Here is a 14,051-nt window from a genome sequence, read left to right on the forward strand (position 1 = left end):
GGGCCTCCCACACATCTTTCAACGGTCCCCAAGTTGCAACCAAGTGATGATTTAAGAAAGCAAACCCCATGGAAACTAGAATGACACCGTACACTTTTTCGTTTTCCAAGGGATGGATTAGATTAAAAAAACAAAAACGGGTCGTTCAGCATCTGGAAGACATTTGGTGTCACCAGTCACGTCAAAATCACGAGTCCTTCGTTCTCTGGAACTAGGCTGTCGACTCTGATCAGGCTGTGATTCCCCTGAGGGAGAAAAAAAAAAACAAAACCACCACCAGCCAAGTTGAGGACTTGGAGGGGACGGGGCTGGGGGACTTTGAGATTTAATTTATCCCCGGTGAGGGCAAAGGTGGAGAAGGACACGGCAACCCACTGCAGTATTCTTGCCTGGAGAATCCCACGGACTGTATAGTCCATGGGGTCCCAAAGAGTCGGACACGGCCGAGCGAGTGAACTGAACAGCTAAGAGGGGTCTCGGGAACCTCGAATGCAGTAACTGCTCGGTCGGAAGCTCCGGCGTCCACGGGGACTTGGGCTGGGATCAGCAGTTAGGGGAACTGTCTTGCAGGACCCAGCCGACCATCCGCTTGGCTCCTGCCGCTCCGCTGGGCTCCCTTCCACGTTTTCCAGCTCCGTCGTCCCCGTGGCTGGGCGCTCCACTTGGGAGACACTGGCGGCCGCTCCCAGGGGCTGGCGTTGCTGGAACACTGTGTCCTTTCGGGCACTCAGCTGGACAGGCCTGGACGCCCTGCGACCTGCTGCTGCCTCGGCGGCCATGGGCATCTCTGGCGACCCCCCCAGGACTGACTCATCGCCCAGAAGTTCCCCGCTGGCCAATCCTAACCCCACAGGGAGTCCTCCCTGGAGACCAAGCCTCGGTGTCTGCTTCTGGGGTGGTGGGGGGTGGGGTGCGACCCCACACAGCCCCTGTCTTCCTCGCTTGGAGAACCCTGATGTTTTTCTTTTACATTAATGCAAATATTTATTGACATCTCCGACGGTGTTAGGGACAGTATTTGTTTTAACCAGTTTTTTAAAAATTTGTTTTTAATTGGAGTCTAATTGCTTTACAGGATCATGCTGGTTTCTGCTGCTCTATCTGTTAAGTCGCTCACCTGTGTCCGGCTCTTTGTGACCCCATGGACTGTAGCCCGCCAGGCTCCTCTGTCCGTGGGATTCTCCAGGCAAGAATATTGGAGTGGGTTGCCATTTCCTCCTCCAGGGGATCTTCCTGACTCCGGGATCGAACCCCGGTCTCCCGCATCGCAGGCGTATTCTTTACCAGCTGAGCCACCAGTGAAGCCCGTCCTTCGCTATATATATATAGAGATATATAAAATAATCAATAAGGACGTACTGTGGGCGTCCCAGGTGGCGCTAGTGATAAAGAGCCTGCCTGTCAACTGAGGAGACTTAAGAGACTCGGGTTTGATCCCTGAGTCAGGAAGATCCCCAGAGGAGGGCACGGCAGCCCACTCCAGCGTTCTTGCCTGGAGAATCCCACGGACGGAGGAGCCTGGTGGGCTGCAGTCCACGGGGTCTCAGAGAGTCAGACCCGACTGAAGCGACTTGGCAAGACGCACACAAGGACCTGCTGTGAATCAGAGGGACGTCTAGCCAATGATCTGTAATAAGCGACTTGGTAAAAGAATCTAAAAAAAAAAAAACAGATTCACGTGTACGTATAAGTCAGTCACTTTTTGCACAGCATAAACTAACAGCCTGGCCAATCAGCTACACTCCAGTTTACTATAAATTTTTTTTTTTTTTAAGTTTTAAACCATAAATTAAGTCAATGTGTCTCAGGGGGAACTGGTCGTCTCCTCACTCCGATCCTGGCATGAAAATAACATATTTATTGCTCTAAGAGGAACGCCCTTCTCTTCGGGTCGGGATAAAGGAATGTTACAGAGGAGGGCTTTGTTTATTTGCTTCAGAACCAAGTGGAAAGCAAAACAGAGTTTACGAAAGCAGAAGAGAAACAAAACAAGCAAAAAAAAGAAAAGAAAAAAGAACGCCCAGCGGCCTCCCCACCGCCCCCACCCGGGCGGACGCCCCGTCTCTGTGTGGCTCAGAGCCGAGACTGCCTGCTGACTCCTCTGGCTTCTGCTGTTTTGTTTTCGACTTCTCCATGGAGACTTCCTGCGGCCCTAAATCTGGCTTCTCTGTAACCGCAAAGAATAAAGTGTTGAAGATGAGTTAAGATTTCCTGCACTGCGGCAGGTTTTGTAAGTGAGGGGATGGCACTCAAACAGCTTAGATCGGGGAGCACATTCATATTGCGAAAGCTACCTCTCATTGCCATGGATATTTTGGGGGAAAAAAAACCATACACACACACGCCACACACCTTGGAGATGAAAAATAGGGGCTCTCGAGGGTCTCCTCCAACACCACAGTTGAAAAGCATCACTTCTTCAGTGCTCAGCTTTCTTTATAGTCCAACTCTCACATCCATACGTGACTACTGGAAAAACCATCTCTTTGAATCTGCAGACCTTGGTCGGCAAAGTGATGTCTCTGCTTTCGAATCCGCTCTCTAGCTCGGTCATAGCTTTCCTTCCAAGGAGCAAACAATCTGTGGTTATAACTGCTGACCCGTCTACAAGCAAACTCAATAGTACTGTGTTCTGTGGCTTGTGTCTCTAAGTTAACGGGCGCCCTGGGGGACAAAAGAATACACACGCTTGTCCGAAAAACTGGGTCCCTTGGCCCGTGGACTGTCTCTCTTAGTTCATGCTGGGGTGATACCCTGGGAACCAGCTAGAGGCAAACACACTCCTGTGCCCAGTGGATGATGGAGAAAAAAGAGCTGAGATGCTCCAGAGCTAGGGCATGAAAATGCAGTTTCCTGGGGCAAGGGGATGCCATCCCAGCCCCTCCCGTTCCCAGCCCTCCCAGAGCCTCCTGGCATCAGTGGCCCGTTAAGCTGCCCTGCCAGCCAGCGGGCAAACTCAGAGGGCGTGGCTCTGAATGCCCAGCTTCTAGGAAACACCAAACCCTTTGACCCCTCTTTCAGGAACAGTTAGGGCATGCCTGTGGGCAGCGTAGACAACCAGCTCTCCCCCCCCACCCACCCCAGTTCGGCAATCAAAGGGTGAGAAGTCGTGTGCCCAGTGGTTGGGTGGGCGGCGGAGCGAATGTGCAAGTGTGTGTTTGCAGACAGGAATGTAAGCGCCCAGGAATTTGAGTGATTCGTGCAAAAATGTCATGTGGTGGGCTGAGCCCGGCAGGGGGTGGGGGCGGGCGGGGGAACCCCACTCAGGAGACAGCGCCTCATCAGCAAGACGAGGGTCTGTGTCTCAGGAACTGGCTGCAGCCGGCAGGGGTGACTCACTGGCAGGAAGAAGAGAATGCAATGGGCGATGACCAGGGCGGGGGGGCATTTGCGTGGTGTTTTGGCTTCCCTGGTGCCTCAGCTGGTTAAGAATCCGCCTGCAGTGCGGGAGACCTGGGTTCCATCCCTGGGTCGGGAAGATCCCCTGGAGAAGGAAATGGGCAACCCACTCCGCTATTCTTGCCTGGAGAATCCCACGGACAGAGGAGCCTGGTGGGCTGCAGTCCACGGCATCGCAAAGAGTCAGAGATGACTGAGCGGCCAACAGTTCCACCTCCGATTCTTCCAAGGACCTTTTAATTTGTGTGTGTGGGGGGAGCTCCCACACACAGCCCTGACAGAGGAACCTGAGACCATTCTGAAGTTTTTCGGTGTCCCCTATAGAGGCAGAGCGGGGCCTCGGGCAGGAAGGGGCTCCCGGGGAGACTCAGGCTGTCCTAGTGGACGCCGACGGGACACAGAGGAGGGGGACCCCGCAAGCTGCTGGTTGATGAAGGGAAGGGAGGTAGAACTGGGACCGTTCAAGGATCTGGGGACGGTCACCCCGCAGAAGAGACCGCTATTGCTCAGCGTCCAGGGCTGTTGAGGTGTCGGGGGCTCTGTACGTCTCCTGGGGGCTCTGGCAGTGACTGAGGTGGCGATCCGAGGCGTTCCCCAGAGGGGAAGTGATGGTTTGCGCTGACCACTGAAGAGGAAGCAGGATTCACGGCTCAAAGAGGACGCGTGTGTGTTAGCGGATCAGTCGTGTCTGACTCTCTGCGACCCCTTGGGCTGCAGCCCGCCAGGCTCCTCCATCCACGGGATTCTCCAGGCAAAGAACACTGGAGTGGGTTGCCACGCCCTCCTCCAGAGGGGTCTTTCCGACCCAGAGATGGAACGCAGGTCTCCTGCGTGGCAGGCGGATTCTTTTACCAGCTGAGCCACCAGGGAAGCCCTCAAGAGGATGATGTGGGCGATGCTGGGTGTTGTTACCGGCTCGGGGGGCGAGAAAAAGAGGAAGTGAGGTCTTGGGTGGGGCCCCTCGAGCAGAGTGAGCTCATGGGCCGTCCCTGGTCCTGAAAACGGCCCTGGAGTGTCCCCAGGCGCCACGCTCCCGTTATCATCTCCTGGCGACCCACTCCGCGGGTAGTTCCTTTGCAATATTTTTTTAATATAAACCTATTTATTTTTAATCAGAGGATAGGTCCTTTACAAAAAAATTTTTTTAAAAAATAAAATTGTTAATTTGTAATCAGAGGATGGTTCCTTTACGATATTTGTTTTTATAAATCTGTTTATTTTTAATCGGAGGCGACTTCCTTTATCATATTGCTTTTTTAAAAACAAATCTGTTTATTTTGAATCAGAGGATCGTTCCTCTATCATATTCTTTTTTTTTTTTAATAAATGTGTTTATTTTTAATCAGAGGATAGCTCCTTTATCATATTGTTTCTTTTTTTTAATAAATGTGTTTATTTTTAATCAGAGGATAGCTCCTTTACCATACTGTTTGTTTTTTTTTTTTAATAAAGGTGTTTGTTTTTAATGAGAGGACAGCTCCTTTACAATCCTGTGTTGGTTCCCGCCGTACCTCCACACGAATGGGCCGCAGGTATACACCCGTCCCCTCCCTCTTGACCCTGCCTCCCACCTCCCGTCCGATCGCACCCCTCTGGGTTGTGTCAATGCTATGCAATCACTCGCTCAGGTCTCTCCGACTCTTTGCAGCCCCACCAGATAGCCCGACAGGCTCCTCTGTCCATGGGATTCTCCAGGCAGGCGTGTTGGAGTGGGTGGCCATGCCCTCCTCCAGGGGGATCTTCCCGACCCAGGGATCGAACCCAGGTCTCCCGCATTGCGGGCAAGGTTCTTTTCCGTCTGAGCAGCAAGGGAAAGCCCCGCCAGGTTGTGGCACGCAGTGTCTTCTCCGCTGGACACACGGGAAGTCCCAGCCTGTGTCTCTTAAGCTGCCTCTATTGGGGTCACCTTACTAACGGCCTTCCTGCAGGCATCAAGGTGGAAAATTCTTTTCTCCATCTTGAAATCAGCCTGCTCATTACAACCAGGAAAAGTATAACAATACAGTAAAAGGAAAAGAAAACACAGCTGGCCTTGAAGGAAGGCAGAGGTGCTCCCTGCAGTCATCTTCTTGGGCCTCAACTTCTGCCTGCACGCAGGTTGCTTACATAAGATCCAATTGTCATCAAGAGATTTGCATAGAATGTCTCGGCTGGAGCGGACTTGCTGGATAGCTTGTCCTTCCTTGGGCTTCCCTGGGGGCTCAGATGGTAAAGAATCTGCCTGCAATGCAGGAGACCTGGGTTCCATCCCTGGGTTGGGAAGATCCCCTGGAGAAGGGAACTGGCTACCCACTCCGGTATTCTTGCCTGGAGAATCCCGTGGACAGAGGAGCCTGGCGGGCTACAGTCCATGGAATCGCAAAGAGCTGGACACGACTGAAGTGACTTAGTATAACTTCCCTGAGTTCTTCGTCTGTTCCGGGATCTCAAGCCTTCTGCTATCTTGATGCCTCGGACAGTTGTCAACATATCGATTACAGTGAGGTTGCTGGCCTTTTCCTGTTAAGGAGGAGAGAAAAAGAACTTCCCTGGGGTTTCAGCGGTTGAGACGTCGCCTTCTCACACGCAGGTTTGCTCCCCGGTCAGGGAACTAAGAGTGAAAAAGCTGGCTTAAAATGCAACATTCAAAAAACTAAGATCACGGCATCTGGTCCCACCACTTCATGGCAAATAGATGGGGAAACAATGTAAACAGTGGCTGAGATTATTCTCTTGGGGCCTGAAACCACTGTGGACACTGACTACAGCCATGAAATTAAAAGACGCTTGCTCCTTGGAAGAAGAAAAGTTATGACCAACCTAGACAGCATATTAAAAAACAGAGACATTACTTTGCCAACAAAGGTCCGTCTAGTCAAAGCTATGGTTTTTCCAGTGGTCATGTATGGATGTGAGAGTTGGACCTTAAAGAAAGCTGAGCGCCGAAGAATGGATGCTTTTGAACTGTGGTGTTGGAGAAGACTCTTGAGAGTCCCTTGGACTGCAAGGAGATCCAACCGGTCCATCCTAGAGGAAATCAGTCCTGAATATTCACTGGACTGATGCTGAAGCTGACGCTACAATCCTTTGGCCACCTGATGCAAAGAACGGACTCATTTGAAAAGACCCTGATGCTGAGAAATATTGAAGGCAGGAGGAGAAGGGGACGACAGAGGATGAGATGGGTGGATGGCATCACCGACTCGATGGACATGAGTTTGAGCAAACTCCAGGAGCTGGTGATGGACAGAAAGGCCTGGCGTGCTGCAGATCATGTGGTCGCAAAGTGTCAGATACTCATTAACAACTAAAGAGCAGGAACCAGATGCCATGTGACTAGGAGCTCGCATGCCAGAACCAAGACCTGGTGCAGTCAGATAAATATATAAATGAATAACTTTTTTTTTAAAAGATGCTGCAGCACATTGAACAAAAAAGCCCCCCTAGTCTGTGACCCCGGACTAGGGTAAGCACCCACCGTTCATATTTGCATGATGCACTCAAACCGTGTTCTGGGCAAGCCCACGGGATCCTCACGTCTATGAGGAAAAACAAACAGCGGTATGTCTCCAAATGCCCCCGGCCTGAGGCTGGCCCGGCTGGAGGCAGAGAGCACAGTCATTACCCAGGGCACACACCATTCTGCAAGCCCAGGCACGGCAGATCGGAGCAGAGTCTGGACACGCCAGGGATCTGTCTTCAAAGGGCGATGCCATGCCAAGCCACTTGGGAAAGTCAAGTTCAACACCGGCAACAAATAAAAAGCCACCGAAAGACCACGTCTCCATTCCTCAAGTGGACCGAAAATACTCGCTCATTTGCTCAGTCGTGTCTGGCTCTCTGCGACCCCCTGGACTGTAGCCTTCCAGGCTCCTCTGTCCGTGGGGATTCTCCAGACCAGACACTGGAGTGGGTTGCCATTCCCTTCTCCAGGGGATCCTCCCGACCCAGGGATGGAACCCAGGTCTCCTGCGTGGCAGGCGGGTCTGTTACTCCTAGGACCACCCCAGCCGTTCCTCAAGAGCCCTAATAAAAGCTGGTCGCTCCGTCTCCACGGCCCGCCTGTCAATCTGCCTTCCTTCAAGAATCCACCTGCCCTCAGTGGTGCTGGGTAGCCCCTGGGCTGGGCTGACATCCTGATTTTACATGAATGCAGTCTTCCACTCTCCTATCCCTGTGAGATGTTGGTCACCATCCACTGGCGTCTTTTCTGGGCTGGGAACGCAGCCGCCTGGAGCCCCGACCGTCAGAGGTCACGCTGCTTCCCAACTAAGACATTCTAAGGGGACAAGTACAAACCACCTCCGGGGCAGGTTTGGGACTGTCTGCCTGGGAACTTGCGTGGGGACTCAGCTGGTAAAGAATCCGCCTGCGATGTGGGAGACCTGGGTTCGATCCCTGGGTTGGGAAGGTCCCCCTGGAGGAGGGAAAGCCTACCCACTCCAGGATTCTGGCCTGAAGAATCCCATGGACTAAACAGCCTACGGGGTTGCAAAGAGTCAGACACGACCGGGCGACTTTCACACACACACACACCTGGGAACTACCTGCCCAGGTAGGAATGACCTGCGTCCTGACTCAACAGGCAGGCCAGGCTCTGAGTCCCAGAGCAGAGGATGGCTTTTTCCGTCCCAAGAGGCAGCGGGTCTCAGGTTTCGGCCAGAGTAATTTGTCAACATGCAAAGAACCAGAGTGTTTTCCACAGCCAGAAGGGTTCTCCCCCGCCCCTTGGGCAGAAATCTTCCTGCGTATACGGGTGTGTGCCCCCACTTGTGTGGGCAGAAAGAAAAGCACACGAAATCGCTGGACAATCAAAAGAAGTTGGATTCCTCTTGGCCAAAGGCAGACCTTACCCAGGAGGTCGAGACCCAGGTCCACCCAACCTCACACCCAACCGTGAGCAGCATCCCAGATGCTAGACGGCGATCCTTAAGGTGATATTGAAAGCCCTGCATTTTTACTTTTAAGGAAGCCAAACAATTGTCCCGAAATGGACACCCCTCAGAAACAGGCTTCTGGGAGAACACTATGGAGAGTCCTTAAAAAAAACACTAGGAATAAAATAGGAATAAAGCTACTGAGTCGATACAACAAATACCCCAGAATCTGTTACCAAAAGAAAAAAAAAAAAGCTAACTAATCTTTCTGAGGATCAACTAAATGAACGTCTTTGTGAGTAAAATCACATTCCAACAGGAGCTATTTCCATTCAAGGATCCAATAATCCTCTGACTCCTTGGTGGGTTTGTTTTTTTATAATGGGTAAATTTGCTTTTTTTTTTTTTTTATGAACATGTTAAGGATAATTGGAAACTATCACTCAAGCAGAATTTCCGAAAGATGAAATTTGAGATAGTGTCCCATTTTAAATACAGCAGTGTGTCCATGTCCATCCCAGACTCCCTGACTATCCCTTGCCCCATCCTTCCCCCTGGTGACCATAAGGTTATTACAGAGTATTGAGCAGAGTTCCCTGTATTATACAATAGGCCCTGGTGGGAAGAGCTGACTCATTGGAAAAGACCCTGATGCCGGGAAAGATTGAAGGCGGGAGGAGAAGGGGACGACAGAGGATGAGATGGTTGGATGGCATCACCGACTCAATGGACGTGAGTTTCAGCAAGCTCCGGGAGCTGGTGATGGACAGGGAGGCCTGGCGTGCTGCCGTCCATGGGGTCGCAGAGAGTCAGACACGATTGAGTGAGTAACACTTGAGTTTACTTTAGACTCCAAGCTCCAGTTTTCAACCTGAACTAAATTTTTTTTTGAGGGGGGGAAGGAATTGCCCCCAAACATCAGCTGGTTCCCTGTCCACCTCTTCCCCGATTCCTGCAAGCCCCAGGGCTAAGCGTGCATGCACGGGCGCGCACACACGCAGAGACACACACCCAGGGTCACAGAGCCCTGCTTCCGTCTGTCCCTCCACACTCAGACTCCGGGCGCCCTCACCTCCAGACTCGGAGTCCGGGCGCCCTCACCACGACAAAGGGTGGCTTTCTATGCAGCCAGAGCCCCGCTGGCCACACTCAGCCTCAGATGCGCTGGCTCTTTCGTTCCGAGAAGAGGCTCCCCAGAGAAGGAGCCAGCAGGGGGAAGCCATCCGTTCAAGTCATCGTCCGCCTCGTCACAGGAACCCCAGGGAGGCTTCCCTCCAAACCCCGCCGCCTGCGACGAGCTGCCTCATCAAGCAAGTGTCCACACGAACCATCTGGAGAGAATTCAGAGACCAGCAGAAACCCAACTACTTTAAGCAACATGGAACTGAACACCGTTTTGCATATAAAGTTAAAAGCACTTCGTATTTCCTTCCTGACCACCTGCCCAGTCCCCATGTCTTGGAAAGAGATACGCTTCAACTGAATTATTTCATCTGATTGATGACTCGCAATCATGACCTTATTGCTACTTCTCTCTCAGGTCTTTCTTCGGAAAAGGGGTGTTGGACTCACGTATTCCAATGTACTGTTTACAGATTATAAGATAAAGTCAAGCAAGTACCTGCTGATCCTTCCTCACCTCATACTTAGAAATGTCTCTTCAGTTCAGTTCAGTTGCTCAGTCATGTCCGACTCTTTGCGACCCCATGGACTGCAGCACTCCAGGCCTCCCTGTCCATCATGAATGCCCAGAGTTTACCCAAACTCACATCCATGGAGTCGGTGATGCCATCCAACCATCTCATCCTCAGTCGTCCCTTTTTCCTCCCGCCTTCAATCTTTCCCAGCAACAGCGTCTTTTCCAATGAGTCAGTTCTTCACATCAGGTGGCTGAAGTATTGGAGCTTCAGCTTCAGGAGTTTAGCAAAAGATGCAGCATCCCGTCTACCCAATCCACCACAGCATTGGCGATCCCAGCCATGAAAGGTGGGGAAGGTTATTTCTGCAATTAGGAGTAGCTTACAAGCATTCATTCCAATCCTTTGGCCATCTGATGCAAAGACCTGACTCATTTGAAAAGACCCTGATGCTGGGAAAGATTGAAGGCGGGAGGAGAAGGGGACAACAGAGGATGAGATGGTTGGATGGCATCACCGACTCGATGGACGTGAGCTTCAGCAAGCCCCGGGAGTTGGTGATGGACAGGGAGGCCTGGCGTGCTGTGGTTCATGGGTTCGCAAAGAATCGGACATGACTGAGTGACTGAGCTGAACTGAACTGAACTGAAGAAGCATTCATTAATTTCCCTGGTGTCTCAGACCATAAAAGAATCCGCCTGCGGAGGCAGGAGACTGGGGTTCAATCCCTCGGTCGGGAAGCTCCCCGGGAGGAGGGCATGGCCACCCACTCCAGTATTCTTGCCTGGAGAATCCCATGGACAGAGGAGCCTGGCGGGCTACGGTCCACGGGGTCACAAGAGTCGGACCCGACTGAGCACGCAGGCAGTCCTGTTAGGCCAGTCAGCTTAGGCCACTGCGTATAGCCAAGAGTTTCATTTCCAAGTTTCACACGTCCCAGCCCCGAGCTTGCGATGGAGAGGCTGTTGCAGTGAAAAGGAGGGGAAAAAACAAAAAAGGAATGAGCTTTGTTTTTTTTTTCTTCCATTTCCTAAGAAGAAAGAAATTAAAGAGAAGAGTGAGCAGGCCTGGACATTTCTAGTTTTGGGGTATTTTCTTTTTTTTTTTTTTTTTTGCTGTTGTTGTTACTTAGCTGCTCCTGACTCTGCACGTTTATAACTGAGTTTCCGTTTATGCCCTCTGACTGCAGCGGGCTACACCTCACATATAGTTTTCCTTTGACTCTGTGCTAAATCCTTCCTGTATCTGCTGTTTACCCTGAAAACACCCTTCCCTTGGTAGTTACACATCAGAAAGGAAGCGGCAGGGTCAGCGGACTGCCAGGGTCAATTACTGGGTTACTGACGCCAGCTTGTGACTGAATTGGCAAGAATGCAAGAGGAAGATATGAGGGTCGTATCAGCTTTGTTCCTCATCACGGACTCCAGACCGCAAGCCCTCATCTTGTGGAAGCCCCTAGACTCCTCATCCGTCCTAAAGAAGATCAGTCCTGAACATTGACGGGGAGGACTGATGCTGAAGCTCCAATCCTTTGGCCACCTGATGCGAAGAGCTGACTCCTTGGAAAAGACCCTGATGCTGGGAAAGATTGAGGGCAGGAGGAGAAGGGGATGACAGAGGGTGAGATGGTTGGATGGCATCACCGACTCGATGGACATGAGTTTGAGTAAACTCTAGGAGTTGGTGATGGACAGGGAGGCCCGGCGTGCTGCAGTCCAGGGGGTCACAAAGAATCAAGACACGAAGGTGATTTAACAAGACTCCACATCAAGGGGCGGGGAACAGTCCTTGAGGCCTGAGTTGACTGGCTGGGTTCCCCTCTCCACCAGTTGAGAATAAAAGCCACCTTTCTGTCTCCTCCAACCCCTGTCTCTGTATTTTTCACTTGGCTTCGGTGGGCAGAGAAAGTGAAGACTCTGGCCAGTGGTAAGGCTTGTCCAAGACCCCCCCCCCCCCCCCCCCCCGATACACCAGAATTTCAGGGCAGGAGTTTGGTGTTTGGTTTTGTTTCCCTTTTTTCAGATCCCCAGATCACGGAGGCAGCGCTGAGGGAGACCACGGCCAGGGTGAGCCCTCAAAATCACTCTCAAGTTTGCAAGATGAATGGAACCCGGGCGGAGCGCTCAGCTGCACCTCGCAGACACGCCCTGCTCCTTCCCAGATGTGCCTGTGTCTTATCTGGTCTTCACGAAAGCAGAAGACTCCCCGGGTGCCCCGCCCAGGGCGTTCCGGTTTCGTTGGGAGCAACCTGACAATTCAATCACTGCAGACTGTGTGTCCATGTCCGTCCCAAACTCCCTGGCTATCCCTTCCCCCATCCTTCCTCCAGGAACCATAAGATATTACAGAGTATTGAGCAGAGTTCCCTGGGCTGTCCAGCAGGTCCTTGCTGGTTCTCCATGTTAAACACAGCCGTGTGTCCATGTCCATCCCAGACTCCCTGACTATCCCTTCCCCGTCCTTCCTCCAGGAACCCTAATTTCCTTCTCTAAGTCTGTGAGTCTCTTTGTGTCTTGCAAGTAAATTCATTTGTATCATTTATTTTTAGATTCCACATATAAAGGGGAAGTGAAAGCGGAAGTCGCTCAGTCATGTCTGACTCTCTGCGACCCCATGGACTGTAGCCCGCCAGGCTCCTCTGTCCATGGGATTCTCCAGGCAGGAATACTGGAGTGGGTTGCCATGCCTTCTTCCAGGGGATCTTCCCCACCCAGGGATGGAACCCACATCTCCTGCATTGCAAGGGGATTCTCCTTAAGCCATCAGGAAAGCCCAGATTCCACATATAAGTGATGTTCCACAATATTTTTCTTAGAAGAGCATTTTTAAAGCCCTTAAATGAGTGTGCGGTCTTTTACCCAGCGCTCTCCACTCACTTGAAGCGTCAGTGTCAAAATTTAATTCTACATTAACGGAACAGGGAAGCTCTCTTTGGGTTTTCAGATACCCCTTGGTAGAGAGGTGCCCTGTTTCAATTGCATACTTCAGCGGCGAGAGTAAACTTTCTGAAACACTTCAGAGCCCCTGAAGCCACCGCTGAATCTGAGTCTTAGCGTTTAGTTAAAAGTACGATGTGAAGAATTAAAAAATAAAATGCGATCAATAGCCAGCCATCCGGGCCGCAGGTAAGCTAAGCCTCTCCCCTCTGTCTCTCTCTGCTCCCCGACCATCCGTGTGTCTTCCAAGTTTGCATTTTTAATACCAGAGAAATCACCGCGATATTTCCAAGGGGCTAATGAGAAGTCAGTTCAGTCCAGTCGCTCAGTCATGTCCGACTCTTGATGAGAAGTCAAGAGGTTCTTTATATGTTTAATAGAAAAGAGAGCTTCAGTCTGCCTCCCCCAGGAACGTAATTAGCAGGAACACGGGCGAATTAGGGAGTCACCTTTCCTTTTCCTTCGGATTCTCCTGCTTGTGTGGAGCACTGACTGATTAAAATATTTAAAGCCCTGGTCATGGAGAGATTCACCTTCCTGGGGGAGAAAAAAAAAATTGTCAAAAAGCTAAACAATAAACCGGGAAAGGAAGGCTGCTCTTGTCCACATATCCAGAGAATAAGGACTTTCCTGGTGGTCCAAGGGCTAAGACTCCGAGCTCTGAACGCAGGGCGCCTGGGTTCCAGCTCTGGTCTGGGATGTAGTTCCCATGGGCCGCAACTAACACCTGCTGCAGGGAAATGAATAGCTACACATTTAACAGCACACGAACATGAACGTTCTGAGATTCCGCCAACCTCTTCTGGGGACCCCATCGCTGATTCACACGGCTCTCCGGAGCCCACCTCTTGGAAGCATCTCAGAGAAAAGTGAGTCGCTCAGTCCTGTTGGACTCTTTGCAACCCCATGGACTGTAGCCCGACAGGCTCCTCTGTCCGTGGGATTCTCCGGGCAAGGATACTGGAGTGGGTTGCCATTCCCTTCTCCAGGGCATCTTCCCCACCCAGGGATCAAAGCCAGGCCTCCTGCATTGGCAGGCGGATTTGTTATCACTGAGCCACCAGGGAAGCCTGCTTTTTAGGGGTTTGGGGAAGCTTACTCTGGAAAACACATGCACGATCCTCAGCGATCCTAGACGGATCCAGGCAACAGCCAGCATGGCTGAAGGCATTCCGGGTTTTGATAGGGGCACCATTTCCCTCCCTGGGACCCTAGAAATAAAG

At 51.5% G+C, this 14,051-nt stretch overlaps 1 long non-coding RNA gene across 1 annotated transcript; it reads left to right on the forward strand.

Moving 5' to 3' along the window:
• Nucleotides 1-9,020: 9,020 nt before the first annotated feature.
• Nucleotides 9,021-12,496, forward strand: LOC122689674. The gene is made up of 3 exons (XR_006339882.1): nucleotides 9,021-9,078; nucleotides 11,915-12,174; nucleotides 12,441-12,496. It is a non-coding gene; the product is annotated as an uncharacterized LOC122689674 (long non-coding RNA).
• Nucleotides 12,497-14,051: the final 1,555 nt, after the last annotated feature.

This window comes from Cervus elaphus, chromosome X, assembly GCF_910594005.1.
Source record: "Cervus elaphus chromosome X, mCerEla1.1, whole genome shotgun sequence".
Classification (NCBI taxonomy): Eukaryota; Metazoa; Chordata; class Mammalia; order Artiodactyla; family Cervidae; genus Cervus; species Cervus elaphus.